The sequence below is a fragment of the Capra hircus genome, chromosome 27 (genome assembly GCF_001704415.2).
Source record: "Capra hircus breed San Clemente chromosome 27, ASM170441v1, whole genome shotgun sequence".
Classification (NCBI taxonomy): Eukaryota; Metazoa; Chordata; class Mammalia; order Artiodactyla; family Bovidae; genus Capra; species Capra hircus.
Window position 1 is genome coordinate 20809504 of NC_030834.1, and position 16437 is coordinate 20825940.

The following is a 16437-nucleotide window of genomic DNA, read 5'->3' on the forward strand; positions in this document are numbered from 1 at the left end:
TAGACTTTCTTTTCTTGCCCTGATTCAAGAAATCTGCAAAGAAATTTACAATAAATTTGTTCTATGAAATTTATTAAACTTCTTAGCCTATGTGTTCATTTATACAATCAGTGTAAATCAGACCTCTTACAGATCTTTTTAAACTTCGGCATTCTATAAATCAAAAACCATACTGTTACAAACATCTAAAGACACTCTTGAAAACTGACAACAAATGGATATGAGAAGATGTCAGATTAAGCCTCCATTTCTGGACCCTGCATCCCCCACCCCACCTTCTTGCTAGAGACACTCAACAGACAAGGTAAGTATAATATGCCAGCAGGTATCCATGGCTCGGGGGGCAGTGGCCCAGGGTGTGCTTTAAGACAGGGGTCTCCAACTTCTGGGATCTAATGCCTGATGATGTGAGGTGGGCTGATGTCATAATAATAGAAATAAAATGCTCAATAAATGTAATGCACTTGAATTATCCCAAAACAACCCTCCAACCCTGCCCTGGTCCATGGAAAAATTTTTCCATGAAACCTGTCTCTGGTGCCAAAAAGGTTGGGGACCGCTGTTTTAAGGAATAGACATATTATCCGGGACCTTCTTATTATGTACATTTCTTTCCAGTAGATCTGAGGCAAGCAATGAGATTCTTCATTCTACTCCCCCAACAACAAAAAGAAAGAAAGCAAAAAAGAAAAGAAAGGACGGGATGGGAGGAGGAAAAAACATCTGGTAAATGAAGTATGAAGTTACTCGTTCAAAATCAGACAGCTAATAAAACTAACAAAGTCTGATAACTGTATCTTTCCTTGAGCCACGATCTTGCAGGACTGGGTGAAAAGCAGCAGAGAAAGAAAACCGCTGAGTAAATCAAGATCTATCTTTCATCAGGAGTAAAGGAATGGAAGAGTGCTTGCAAGCTTACCAGAGAGTAACCTGCTGCAGAAACATGAACAGCTGCCCAACACTTTGATCACAGTGCAAACCCGCTGAGAAGGGTGTGCAGTAGGGATGGGGAGGGGCCTGTGGGCGTAAGAAGGCGGGGCAGAGATGCCAGAGAAAGCAGGTACTGGAGGTGGGATAACAGAGCCTGGCGAGCACCTGATTGAACAAGCTGGGCAAAGGTTAGTACAGTACAGAAGCAAGTTACTGCTATCTTTCTTGTTAGAAACTTAATGTGTGAACAGACTGACCCCAAACCAGAGGCTGCAGCTCTGCAGTCTTTATCTGTACCGCTGGTGGTCCCTGTTGGTGATGATTCTCTGCTGACCTTTGCCACTACACTTTTGAAGATGAAGAATAATAACGGTAAGTGATACACCAATAATAGCTGTGCCATTTTTTTTCTTGCTCTTTCCCTTTAAGGTCTTCTACCCTGAGTCCCTGGGGTACACTCTTTGGAGAAACAGCAAAAGCAGTCAGGATGACTCATTTTGACCAATGACAACAACATTTTAGAGGCTCATTAGAAATGGAAAGTACATGTTAAATGGAAAGCATTAAGTGATACAAATTTGGGCAAGAAGTACAATCAAATGGCTCCACGGAATGGAACACTCCCCTAGAATCATGGTTCAAATCACGGTGTAGAAGCGGGTTGTCACTTAGAATGGGATAAGGATAGCAGCTTCTAAAACATCTCATGTCACACCAGAGTACATTAGCAATCTGTTAATCAGATGGCCCAGATGGACACCAGCAAGGGAGGCTAGGAAAAGGTGATTCTCTGGTATTTATACTCAAACAGATGGGTTCTTCCAAAGTAATTTAGTTTGCCACATTGCCAAATCAACAGCTATGAAAATTAACACAGACTGGGCTTGCTGTAGAAATGGTGCTCTGCAGCAGCCTTCTTTCTCCTTTCAAACTGCTGCTTAAATTTCACCTCTTTCCTAAAATCTTTTCAGGATGATATCGCCTGGTATGTCAACATTCAATATTTCTTCCTCTTAGCTGTTAATACATACACGGATACCCACACAATTCTCTGTTACCCAGCCTGCCAGAGGGTAAGGTGTTGGTGAATCAACTCGCTGACGGAGATTCACTGTGCTTAAACATATCTAAATTAGCAAATTCCAAAGTTAGAAAATAAAATGCGCCTAACACCAAGTCAGCTGATATAAAACCCACTTGCCAATGCAGGAAATGCAAGAGACCTCGATCCCTGGGTCCAGAAGATCCCCTGGAGAAGGAAATGGCAACCCACTTCAGTATCCTTGCCTGGGAAATCCCATGGACAGAGGAGCCTGGTGGGCTATAGACCATGGGGTCGCAGAGTTAGACATGACTGAGCATGCACACACACACCACCAAATCAATCATTTTAGTGTTAAGTTTTAAAGCATTACACTTCATCACAATTTACCATATCATTTTATTATTAATTGCACATTTTCAAACTTCTGTCAGCACCCAGCATTCACAAGTCACAGTATTTATTAGATTATCATATATATATATATATACACACACATACACACACATTATGCTGACTACACACCCATGTTCTCATTAGTCAATGGAAGGGGTACAGTCCATTAACCACACTATATTTCTTTAATACAAATTTATATTTATGACCAAGTGGGATGAATTTATTCCAGGAATGCAAAGTTGGTTGTACTGGAAACTCTTACTATTATTTTTTTTGGTACTCTGAGAGCCTGACATTAAGTTTTTTGATTGTCAGGCAACCACTTGGAAGGATGGTATCTTGACAAACACATTGCCGAATACATAACCACACAGAGACCAGGCCACCCCACCCGTGCAGCTCCCCTTCTTAGAAAGCACTCAGCGACTTAAATAACTGACCACTTGCCTACTTTTCCATTCCTGCAGTTTAATTCCTCCTCATACATTTAAAATTCACCAATAAAGAATGAAGCCTCAAAACATGAGGCCCCCCGACTGCCAACCTCAATAAAGGCAGAACCCCAGGTCCACACTTGCTCTCTTGATGAAAGTGAAAGAGGAGAGTGAAAAAGTTGGCCTAAAGCTCAACATTCAGAAAATGAAGATCATGGCATCTGGTCCCATCACTTCGTGGGAAATAGATGGGGAAACAGTAGAAACAGTGTCAGACTTTGTTTTTTTGGGCTCCAAAATCACTGCAGATGGTGACTGCAGCCATGAAATTAAAAGACGCTACTCCTTGGAAGAAAAGTTATGACCAACCTAGATAGCATATTCAAAAGCAGAGACATTACTTTGCTGACTAAGGCCCATCTAGTCAAGGCTATGGTTTTTCCTGTGGTCATGTATGGATGTGAGAGTTGGACGGTGAAGAAGGCTGAGCACCGAAGAATTGATGCTTTTGAACTGTGGTGTTGGAGAAGACTCTTGAGAGTCCCTCGGACTGCAAGGAGATCCAACCAGTCCATTCTGAAGGAGATCAGCCCTGGGATTTCTTTGGAAGGAATGACGCTAAAGCTGAAACTCCAGTACTTTGGCCACCTCATGCAAAGAGTTGACTCACTGGAAAAGACTCTGATGCTGGGAGGGACTGGGGGCAGGAGGAGAAGGGGACGACAGAGGATGAGATGGCTGGATGGCATCATGGACTCGATGGACGTGAGTCTGAGTGAACTCCGGGAGACGGTGATGGACAGGGAGGCCTGGCGTGCTGCAGTTCATGGGATCGCAAAGAGTCGGACACGACTGAGTGACTGAACTGAACACTTGCTCTCTATTGAGACCTCACAGTGCCTCTGGGACCTGTGAGAACTAAGTCTTGTTTTTTCAAAGTTCTCTCTCTGGTGGTTGTTTTGAGGTGCTTCCTGCAATCATAATAAAATCCACGAGGGCTGGTCCAACCACACTTTGGCTGTGGTCTGGGAACTGTCCATGGGGGCTGCCAGTCACACAGCCCAGGTGAGTGCCCCAGGCATGTCTAGTCCATAGCATCACTATTAATAGGCTGAGACTGACCCCCAAATTTGTTTAACATCTGACAAAGTAGATCAACGTAATGCACCATATTAATAAAATGGTGGTGGTGGTGGTTTAGTTGCTAAACTGTGTCCGAGTCTTACAACCCCATGGATGGTAGCCCGCCAGGCTCCTCTGTCCATGGAATTTCCCAGGGAAGAATACTGGGAGTGGGCTGCAATTTCCTTCTGCAGTGTGAACGGAATAAAGGATCAGAATCACACGATCATCTTGATAGGTGCAGAAGAGGCACTTAACAGAATCTAACTCCTTTTCACGATAAAAATACTGAACAAACTAAGGATAGAAGGAACTTGTGCAGGTGCATCTGTTAAAAAAAAACATTATTTCCTGTAATGGACAAATACTGAACGCCTTCCCTCAAGGTCAAGAATATTTCTGGCTCCAAATTTCAAGTCCCCCGGGAGATGAATCAGCCAAGCTAGGTGCCCACTTCCTGCCAGGCTGGGGAGGACAGAAAAACAATCTCTCCTTGGGCACTGGTAGGAGGTGGGGACTGGGCTCCCACCAGGACCACAACAGGGAGGAGGTAATTCACAAGGAAATTCAGGTGCTCCTGGGAAGGGGCCCAGACACCAAGTGGCAAAAACTCAACACAGTATTGCTTTATAGTAATAGTCAGGCCTTCTCACTCCTGCTCTATACCATTTCACAATGTTTCAAAATATCTTTCATAACTCAAAATATTTTGAGGTGCTAATTATGAACATTGATGTTATTAAACAGTCTATGGCCCCACTGAACTGTATAGTAGAATATAATTAAAATAGTATGTTTTGTATTATGTGACTTTCACCACAATGAAACAAACATTAAAAAAAAAAAATCTATGGCCAGTGGGTTTTGAAATAAATGAGGTTGCCCATTCTGGCCTCCAGACCATTTCTTTCCTGGAAGATTCTGTTTATGGTGGCTCCATGCTTCTCCCGGGACCAGTGAAGGGAAGCGTGCAGCATGTGTGGGTTCTTTTGTCTTCAACTGTTGGACCACTGCCCCCATCTAATCAGAGCTCCTAGCGTAACTCCAGCTGGGTCCCCTCTTGATGCTCTCAGCCTGGCCTTAGTTGGAATCTTTGTACTCCTGCTTGAAGTGAAAGTCGCTCAGTCATGTCCGAGTCTTTGGGACCCCGTGGACTATACAGTCCATGGAATTCTGCAGGCCAGAATACTGAAGTGGGTGGCCTTTCCCTTCTCCAGGGGATCTTCCCAACCCAGGGATCGAACACAGGTCTCCCATATTGTAGGTGGATTCCTTATCAGCTGAACTGCAAGGGAAGCCCAAAAACACTGGAATGGATAGCCTATCCCTTTTCCAGCAGATCTTCCTGATCCAGGAATAGAACCAGGGGTCTCCTGCACTGCAGGTAGATTCTTTACCAACTGAGCTATCAGGGAAGTCAATGTACTCCTACTTAGAACTGGCTTTAGAATGCCAGCTTATCACCTCGAATGGCCCAGTCTCAACCAAGCTGCAGCCCTAATTCTCTCCCCTTCCTTCTTCCTCCTCTCAGCTCCCTTACCTTCTCCTTCCCAAGATGCTACGGAAAAGATGGCCAAGGTGTTGTCTCTAAATCACCGCTCCGGGAAGTCTTAAAGAGGTTCAGAGCAGTCCTCCTAGAAGGCTACGAATTTACTATAATGACATTTCCATAACACGGTTACTTTTTGTTTTTTTGGACTCTGAGAATTTTCTGCAGGACCACTTTACAAGTCACATATAGAAACAAATTCCGCCATAAATATACCTTGAATATTATTAAGCTGTTCTTTTGAACAGTTTAGTCCCCTCCCTTACTACAAAAGGAAATTTATGACAAACCTAGACAGCATATTCAAAATCAGAGACATTACTTTGCTGACAAAGATCCATACAGTCAAAGCTATGGTTTTTCCTGCAGGCAAGGACAGACGTGAGAGTTGGACCATAAAGAAGGCTGAGCGCTGAAGAACTGATGCTTTTGAACTGTGGTGTTGGAGACTTAAGAGTCCCTTGGACTTCAAGGAGATCCAACCAGTCCATCCTAAAGGAAATCAACCCTGAATATTCATTGGAAGGATTGATGCTGAAGCTGAAGTTCCAATACTTTGTCCACCTCATGCAAAGAGCTGACACATTGGAAAAGACCCTGATGCTGGGAAAGACTGAAGGCGGGAGGAGAAGGGGACAACAGAGGATGAGATGGTTGGATGGCATCACTGACTCAATGAATGTGAATTTGAGCAAGATCAGGGAGATAGTGAAGGGCAGGGAAGCCTGGGGTCCATGGGGTGGCAAAGAGTAGAATGCGACTTAGCAAATGAACAACTACTACAAACTGTCTCAAAGGTTCCCCAGAACTTTCCTTGCTCTAGCCCACGGCACTTCATACCCTGGGATCTGCCCACTTGCCTAGCTTCATGGCTGTCCATCACCCGGTGAGAACCCTCACTCCAGCCATTCTACAGAGGCGGCAGTTTCTCAGAGCATGCTTCCAGGCCTTTGTGTTTTTCTGTTGCCTGCCTGGAAGGTTCTTAATCTGCATAACATCTTTCAGAAATTTGCTCAGTGTCATGCTCTCTGTGAAGCCTGCCAGATCATGCCCCTCCCAGCCCATCTCTGTCTCCTCCTCTTTGTTTTTACAGAACACCCACGTGTCCCCCGTCACATGTATCACACTGCACTGCAGTCATGGGGATGCGAAACTGTAGGGCATGTATCTTAAATTATTTTGAATCTCTAGTGCTGGGTGCTCCTTAAAATTATGGAAGTGTCTCCTGAATGGGGAGAAGGGTGGCGCACCTTAACATTATTTTCCCTTTAAATCAAAAAGAGCTGAGAGTGAGTGCAGATTTATTACTGATGACAGTCATGAGACTTTTAAAGATTCGTTTCAAATCAACTGAAGTCATAAAGTATCTTTTAGTTTTCATGACAACACTTATTTTCCAGATCTGATCAGAAAGTTTAGGCATTAATTAAAAACTCAGGATTAAGGGGGGAAAAAAACCTCAACAGCAGATCATCAACAGAAGTTTAACCCAATTTAACATTTGTTGTGTGTATCCTGTATGTACAAATGGCAACCCACTCCAGTATTCTTGCCTGGAGAGGCCCATGGGCAGAGGAGCCTGAGAGGCTACAGTCCATAAGGTTGCAAAGAGTTGGACATGACTGAAGTGACTTAGCACACATCCTTATATGCAAGACACTGGTTACTAAGATATTGGTTCAGTTTCATGAGACATTGAGTTTCAGAAAATCAGTGAAAATATAAACTTTCCGAATGAAAATACTTTCAGTTTTTCTGTATAAATAGATTCCAACTCTAAGTGTCCAGCATTGCAAATTATGTTACATGATTCTTCTCTCTTGTTTATATGAGTTGAAATTTTGGGATATGACCAGAAATGCAAATGTCTTGTTAGCATATATATATATATATATATATACACACACATACACACACACACACACACACACACACTTAGGAGAACAAATACAAGATTTTACTAGGCAGAATTCTGAACATACAAAAAAAAAAAAAATTACCTGCTAGAACTCTAGAGGCCCAGGGGCTAAAGTCTAGATATTGGTTTTACACAGAGTTCCAATTCAGAATGGCATTCATTTCATGACACAGCTGTATTAGGGTTCTGCAGAGAAACAGGTACCTTCCTTCATAGCTCAGTCGGCAAAGAATCTGCCTGCAATGCAGGAGACCTGGGTTCGATTCCTGGGTTAGGAAGATCTCCTGGAAAAGAAATGGCAATCCACTTCAGTATTCTTACCTGGAGAATCCCACAGACAGAGGAGGCTGGCAGGCTACAGCCTGTAGGATCGCAAGAGTTGGACATGACTTAATGACTAGAGAACTACTAACTACTAGAGAAACAGAGCCAGTAGGATGCATTTAGATCTATGTGTGTGCGTGCTAAGTCACTTCAGTCGTGTCTGACTTTGTGACCCTATGGACTGTAGCCGTCAGGTCTTTCCATGGGATTCTCAGGCAAGAATACTGGGGTGAGTTGCCATACCCTCCTCCAGGGATTTAGATCGGTAAGAGCAAGTTTATTATGGGAACTGGCTCACCATATGGTATGATACGCCATTCACGAGCTGGAGAACCAGGGAAGTCAGTGGTATAATTCAGTCCAAGTAAGAAGGCCTGAGAACTGGAGGCCTGCTTGTGTAACTGTCCGAGTCCAAGGCTTCTGATGCGGAGGGCAGGAGAAGATGGACATTCCTGTTCAAGGAGAGCACGCTTGTGCACCTTTCCTCTGCTTTTTTGTTCTGTGGGGTCCCTCAGTAGACTGTGGATGCTCACCCACATGGGGGACGGTGGATCTTCTTTACTCAGTCTACTCATTCAAATGCTAATCTCTTCGCTTCTGGGAACACTCTCAGGGACACACGTGGAAGTAATGGTTTCTCGGCTATCAGGGGATCTCTGAGGCAGTCAAGTAGACACCCAAAATTAACCATCACAATTGGATCAGGAAGCCCCACTAGGAGACTGCAAGATGTGCCTTGCTGGGCCACACCAAAGGTCAGTTACACATTTGTACCTCAGCTTCTGGAGCACCTGGGCTATTACAAGTGCCCTCAATGGGAACAGAACCATTGGCTCCTCTCTTTAGAAGCCATTCACTCACACGTTCACACACTCACTCACTCACAGTCATTGATTCTTTGTTTATCATATATCAAAGATGTGTTAGATGCTGGAGCTCAAAGGTTAAGACAAGGTTCTTTCCTTGAACCTCAAGGGTATTAGGGAACAGAAGTATGAAAAGAAAGACTGTGCAATAACATCAGAAGCAACGGTAGCATGACCCTGTAAAAACTGCCTAAGAAAGTCTTTCAATATTTTGAGTATATTGCTTATCATGTAATCAAAGAAATGTTTATGCAATTAAGGTATTCATATCTCAAAATATGTATATATATATACTTCATTAATAGAAATATACTATATCTAATATATACTTAATGTTACTAAAAGTCAATACATTTTTATAGCTTTAGTATATATCCTATACTTTTACTATATATCCTTTTTTAGTATATATCCTTTACCTTTCTTGCTTTTCCACTTCGACTGCTTTATTTGGTGGTATAGAGAGAAGATACAAACTGTTACATTGCTTACAGGCATATTAGCATATTCTCTTATTAATTTCTTTTTTTTGTGTGTGGGCTCACTTGGGGTCTTGGTTTCCTGACCAGAGATCGAACCTGTACCTTCTGCATTAGAAGTGCAGAATCTTAACCCCTGGACCACTAGGAAAGTCTCTCATTAGTTTCAGCATAACTTAATATTTATTCAGTGTTATGAATGTAGTAAATATTTTCTTTATTTTCTAATACATTTTATTATACTGCTTATTTTATCTTCCTGCGTTAGCTAGGACTTCTAAGACAATGAAGAATAATCATGGAAGTAGTGCATTAGCATTTCATTATTTATTACAGTGCTGGCTGTTGTTTTCATTTAGTCCTATACTTCTTGTGAAGATTTCTCTATTCCTATTTTACTTATAAAATAAATGACTGGCTTTACTTATAAATGGCTTTATAAGTAAAGCCATAATTTAAATGGCTTTTACTTATAAAATTTAGGAATGGCTCCTTAATTTCATTGAGGTTTTGAGCATATATTTACAAATTATATGGATAATATAGTATTAATCCTTTAATATTTAAGGTAATTAATAAACTTCTTAATGGTGAATCAACTTTGCATTATCAGAATAAACCCTATAGCTATTTAGTATTATGTTCTTTTAAACTACTTGACATAATTTCATTTAATTATATTACTTTGAAGTAATTATAACTATTAAAAAACTATAATTTTTGCAGACTTATCTCCATTTTCATGTGTAATGCTTGTCTATTATGAAAAATTAAAATTACGCTAATGTCATAAGACAAATTGGCACTATTTCCGTATTTTTCTCTGATGTGTAATTTTTTAACAGATTGTCTTAATAGTTTTCAAATTATCCTTTAAAGGTAAGCTAGGATTCAAGTTAAAAAAAAAGTCAACTGAGCCTAATCCTTTAAAAAACAAAAAAACAATCTCTTCAAGTATAGTTTACAATAAAATGCCTTTGTTTTAAGAGGACAGTTAAATGAGTTTCAACAAATCAATATAGCTGTGCAATACTATCTCATGCAAGATATAAAATATTTCCATCAACTCCAAAAGTTTCCTTGTATATTTTTTCAGTTAATCTCACCAGTCTCAGGCAACCAGTAGTCTGAATTCTAAAACTATAGCTTAGTTTTGTCTGTTCTAGACCATCATATAAATGGAATCACACAATATGTACTCTTTTGGGTTTGTCTACTTTGCTTAACACAATGTTTCTGAGATTCATCCATGTTATTGGACATATCAGTAGTTGTCCTTTTTTTTTTTAATCATTGAATAGTATTCTGTTGTTTGGCTATAGCACACACATTGCTGAACTACTCATGTTTTGATGAATATCTGTGTTATTACAGTTGGGGGCCACAGTGAATAAAGCAGCTACAAAATTAATGTGTATTAATGTGAAAGTCTTTTTATGGACACATCCTTTCTCTTGGTTTAATATGAGGAAGAGGGATTGCTGAGTCATATATTAAGTCAACATTTAATTTCACAGGAAACAGTCTGTTTTCCTAAACTGGTTGTTCTATTTTACATCCTCACCAGCAAAGGATGAGAGTTCCAGATGCTTCACATCCTGCCTAACACTTGATGCAAGTCCACAAGGTCAAAACACGAAAAACAAAGCAAAAATCTCTATAATCTAAAAGTATAGTTTCCAGGTCTCTGAGGTCAAAACTGTTTCCAAAATAAAACCAAAGTATGATTCACCTTTTTGGTGAATTAATGGTGGGTAAAGCTACTGACTCCTTAGTATGCATCAGGGTGGTAGCAACAACCTGAACTAGTGGCCATTTTACCTTTCACCACTACACGCTTTCAGTTTTCACAACTGATTGACCAGAGACATATTAATATGTCTTTTGTTCAGTTCAGTTGGTCAGTTGTGTCTGACTCTTTGCGACCCCATGAATTGCAGCACGCCAGGCCTCCCTGTCCGTCACCAACTCCCAGAGTTCACCCAAACTCACGTCCATCGAGTCGGTGATGCCATTCAGCCATCTCATCCTCTGTCATCCCCTTCTCCTCCTGCCCCCAATCCCTCCCAGCATCAGAGTCTCTTCCAATGAGTCAACTCTTCGCATGAGGTGGCCAAAGTACTGGAGTTTCAGCTTTAGCATCAGTCCTTCCAATGAATACCCAGGACTGATCTCCTTTAGGATGGACTGGTTGGATCTCCTTGCAGTCCAAGGGACTCTCAAGAGGCTTCTCCAACACCACAGTTCAAAAGCATCAATTCTTTGGTGCTCAGCTTTCTTCACAGTCCAACTCTCACATCCATACGTGACCACTGGAAAAACCATAGCCTTGACTAGATGGACGTTTGTTGGCAAAGTAATGTCTCTGCTTTTGAATATGCTATCTACATTGGTCATAACTTTCCTTCCAAGGAGTAAGCGTCTTTTAATTTCATGGCTGCAATCACCATCTGCAGTGATTTTGGAGCCCCCAAAAATAAAGTCTGACACTGTTTCCCCATCTATTTCCCATGAACTAATGGGACCAGATGTCATGATCTTCATTTTCTGAATGTTGAGCTTTAAGCCAACTTTTTCACTCTCCTCTTTCACTTTCATCAAGAGGCTTTTTAGTTCCTCTTCACTTTCTGCCATAAGGGTGGTGTCATCTGCATGTCTGAGGTTATTGATATTTCTCCCGGCAATCTTGATTCCAGCTTGTGCTTCTTCCAGCCCAGCATTTCTTATGACGTTCTCTGCAGATAAGTTAAATAAGCAGGGTGAAATATACAGCTTTGATGTACTCCTTTTCCTATTTGGACCCAGTCTGTTGTTCCATGTCCAGTTCTAACTGTTGCTTCCTGACCTGCATATAGGTTTCTCAAGAGGCAGGTCAGGTGGTCTGGTATTCCCATCTCTTTCAGAATTTTCCACAGTTTATGGTGATCCACACAGTCAAAGGCTTTGGCATAGTCAATAAAGCAGAAATAGATGTTTTTCTGGAACTCTCTTGCTTTTTCCATGATCCAGCAGATGTTGGCAATTTGACCTCTGGTTCCTCTGCCTTTTCTAAAAACAGCTTGAACATGTGAAAGTTCATGGTTCACGTATTGCTGAAGCCTGGCTTGGAGAATTTTGAGCATTACTTTACTAGTGTGTGAGATGAGTGCAATTGTGCGGTAGTTTGAGCATTCTTTGGCGTTGCCTTTCTTTGGAATTGGAATGAAAACTGACCTTTTCCAGTCCTGTGGCCACTGCTGAGTTTTCCAAATTCGTTGGCATATTGAGTGCAGCACTTTCACAGCATCATCTTTCAGGATTTAAAATAGCTCAACTGGAATGCCATCACCTCCACTAGTTTTGTTCGTAGTGATGCTTTCTAAGGCCCACCTGACTTCACATTCCAGGATGTCTGGCTTTAGGTGAGTGATCACAGCGTTGTGATAATCTGGGTTGTAAAGATCTTTTTTGTACAGTTCTTCTGTGTATTCTTGCCACCTCTTCTTAATATCTTCTGCTTCTGTTAGCCTGAACGTTATTAACTGGAGACAGTTCAATATTTGCTTACATAGGAAATCACCGGACACAGGCGTTAGTTTCTACAGATAACCCCCAGTCAATAATGTGTTAAAATATACCTGTTTCACTTAAAAATGTATTTAATGATGTAGTAAAAATTATTAACTTTATTAAATTTTAACCCTAAGTGCATGGCTTTTTAACACTGCTACTATATCAGGACAGCACAGAATGCAATACTACATGGGAAGCTTGCATAAGCCCTTCTGCAAATGTCAAGATTTGAGGAGGAAAAAAGCTTGTGCAGTTGCAAGCATGCCTAGCCACTCTTTTCACAGAATATCATTTTTACTGGAAAGAATGACTGATAGACATCTGGTTATTCAGATTTGTGTGCTTGGCACACATGTTTCTCAAGAAACAAAGAGTGAGTATGTGTCACTTTAAGGAAAATGACAGTTTTTTTTCCAGTGATAGAATTTGAGCTTTCAAGGGAAAATTAGAATTTTTGAAAATTTGAATCCATCATCATGAGCTTGATAGCTTCCCAGTAGTTAACATCGCTACAAATGCCATCAGAAATTATTTTAACAAGTTCAATTTTCAAAATATTGTACAGTGGAAGGTGTCAACATTTGCAATATCAGCATATCTTAATGAACCAATATTTTTCAAATGAGCAAAGTATGAAGTTACAGTTTTGCATGGTTAGAAGATCCACCCACAGAATAAAATAGGCCAATAGATTTTAATAAGGACAGTATAAAATGCTCGTTGATATGGTTTCAGATTTCATATTACAGCTAACCTTTAAGAAATTTCTTAAGTGTTGGTATATATATTACCAATAGATACGAATTGGTATCTATTCATAGAGCTGATATAACCCACAAACTAGATGGCTTAGAAGAACATAAATGTATTATGTCGCATTGTGGAAGCCAGAAGTCTGAAGTTAAGCAGGTACGAGCTCTCTGAATGCTCCATCAGTGGTCGTCAACCTTCAGGATCTAATGCCTGATGATCTGAGGTGGAGCTGATGTAGTAACAACGGAACTAAAGTGCACAATAAATGTAATGTGCTTGAATCATCTCGAAACCATTCCCTGCAATCCTAGTACATGGAAAAACTGCCTTCCATGAAACCGGTCCCTGCTGCCACAAAGGCTGGGGACTGCTGCTCTTGAGGAAGAATTCTTCCCTGCCTCTCCCAGCCTCTGGTGGCCCCAGATGGTTCTCGGCTTGTGACAGCCTAATTCCCATCTCTGTCTCCACCTTCTCATAACCTTCTCCCTGTGTCTTTTTCTATTCACAGTGTTTTTTTGTTGTTGTTGTTGGTATGTCTGTGTCAGAAATTTCCTCTTATCAACACACCAGTCATAATGCATTAGGAACCACTCTAATGCCCTCGTCTGAACTTGATGAAATCTGTAGAGAACCTATTTCCAAGTAAGGTCAAGATTCTGAAGTCCTGAGAGTTAGGACTTCCTTTCTGGGGGGAAACACTATTGAACCCATAACAGTATCAAAGAAGAATATTTACAATGATGTGAAAAGGCTTGTGAAATATTTCTGTGGCCAACACATATCAATGTGAGGCCAGATTTTCCTCTTATACAGCAACCAAAACAACATATCATAACAGATTGAATGCAAAACCACATATGAAAATACAGCTGTCTTCTATCAGTCTCATTAAAAAGATTTGCAAAAGTGTAAAATCCTGCCACCGTTCTAATTTTGTTTGTAGTTTGGGAAGTGTGATTATTTTTCATAAAAATATGTCATTTATGTTAATATGTAATCAATTTACTGTCTGAATTAATCATGTTTAAAATTCTGTTTTATATATGATATAGAAAATATTGATAGGTACAGGGAAATACTTTACCTTTTGGTACGTAAAAACCTCTTCGGGTGCGGGGGTATTCTTAATATTTTATGAGTAGTCTTTACTTAAGGGCTAGTGGCCTTGTAGGCATCTACAGAATGTTCCAGGTGTTCAACAACTGCTCCAATGTCGTGAACCCTTTCAAAGTCAGGAGTTGTTCAGGTTATAACTAACTCTTCAGTGGTCATTCTTCATATGGACCCACAGAATCTCACTGTGTACAGGGACAGCTTAGAATTCAGCCAATGAACCCCTCTGCAGAAACTTTTTCTGTGTGGCGCCCTACTCTCCAGCACGCAGCTCCCCACAATCCAGCTGCATCAGGCTCCCTGGACTCTGATCTGTCCCTCTGCCCCCGAGACCACCTGTTCCCCCCCCCCCACCCCGACCCCTTTGCAGGTTTGGCAAATGCCTCCAGGGAGAATGCTTTTCTCAACCCATGTGTTGAGTTTAGAAGACAGAGCACAAGATAGATTGCGTTCATCATTAGGCCTGTTGTTCTGCTTTTGGGTCAACTACACATACCACTGCCCCTCTGAATCATTTCTGGAATGTAAACCTTATTGCTTTTGTTCCCTGGTGTATCCTCAGTACTTGAATAGTGCTTGGAACAAAGGAGGTGTTTGAAAATTTGTTAAATGAATTCAATGAAGGTGTGAATTTTCATGCTTGTCATATAGGACTTGCATGAAAATGTTCTATAGAAAGAATATAGTGATTTAAAGATAACCTGCTTAGTGGCTAAGTCGTGTCTGACTCTTTCATGACCCATGTGGACTGTAGCCCACTAGGCTTCTCTGCTCATGGGATTTCCCAGGCAAGAATACTGGAGTGGGTTGCCATTTTCTTCTCCAGGGGATCTTCCCAGCCCAGGGATTGATCTCTGCATCATCTCCTGCATTGGCAGGGGGATTCTTTACAGTTGAGCCATGAGGGAAGCCCAAAGATAAAGAGGAACCTTATTTAAATCACTTATTTCTACCACCTGTGTCTATGGCGTCCTCAGACGGTATGGGTTAAGAGCTGATGTTGGGTGTATCCGAGCATCAGCTCTTAATCCATACCATCAATAAAGCTGCTTTTTCTGTGCGCATACGGTCTTGTTTAGCTGAGACTGGAACCCAGGTCTTTCATACCCCCATCCCTTACCACTAGCTTCAATGCCTCTTTGAGGACCAGTGAGGAAAACTGGTCTATATTCTTATACCTCTGTGTCACCGAACATTATTAAGCATCTCAAATAATCTGGTTCCAAAGCAGTAACATTTCAGCAGAAATCGATACATCTTAGATTTTTGTTAAAAGCAGAAGGGTCCTTTTAATTGGCTTATGTAATCAGAGCCTATGATGAGTTTAAAGTTCCATAGCATATGGCATTCCGATATCTTCAAAGTGCGGTTTGATGGGACCAGCAGTGAAAATGAAGAGGAGGTATGATTTAAAAGAAAGCTGTTGGAGGACTGTGTTGCAAATAAAACCTAAGAAGGCACTTTGCAATTCGATTCTCTATTTTTTTTCCTGGTGTTTTCCTGCTGCCTTTCATTTGCAGACACTATAAATGTTCCCTGCCAGTTTCCATCTAAATCCAAACCCCATCGTGTTCTCTCCAAGAATCTGACACTTACTTCTCCTGGTAGACTGGAAAGAAGGAATGTCACAGCTGAGCTGAGGAAGGGGGTGGGAGGGCGGTCTGAGCCTCCCCGGCATGTGTCACACAGTCTCATTTTTATCCGTCATCTCAATCCTAAATGGCAGCATTTGGGTAAAATGACCTTTGAATTCTTCCAGTCCTTTAAGTCTGCCATCCTACCCGGATTATGTGTGACTCTGATTCAGATCCATTGCATCTGATACACGTCCATATCCAACTTTTCTGGATGTGGACCATTTTTAAAGTCTTTGTTGAATCTGTTACAATATTGCTTCTGTTTTCTCTTTTGATTTTTTTGGACCTGAGGCATGTGGGATCTTGGGTCCCTGTGGAG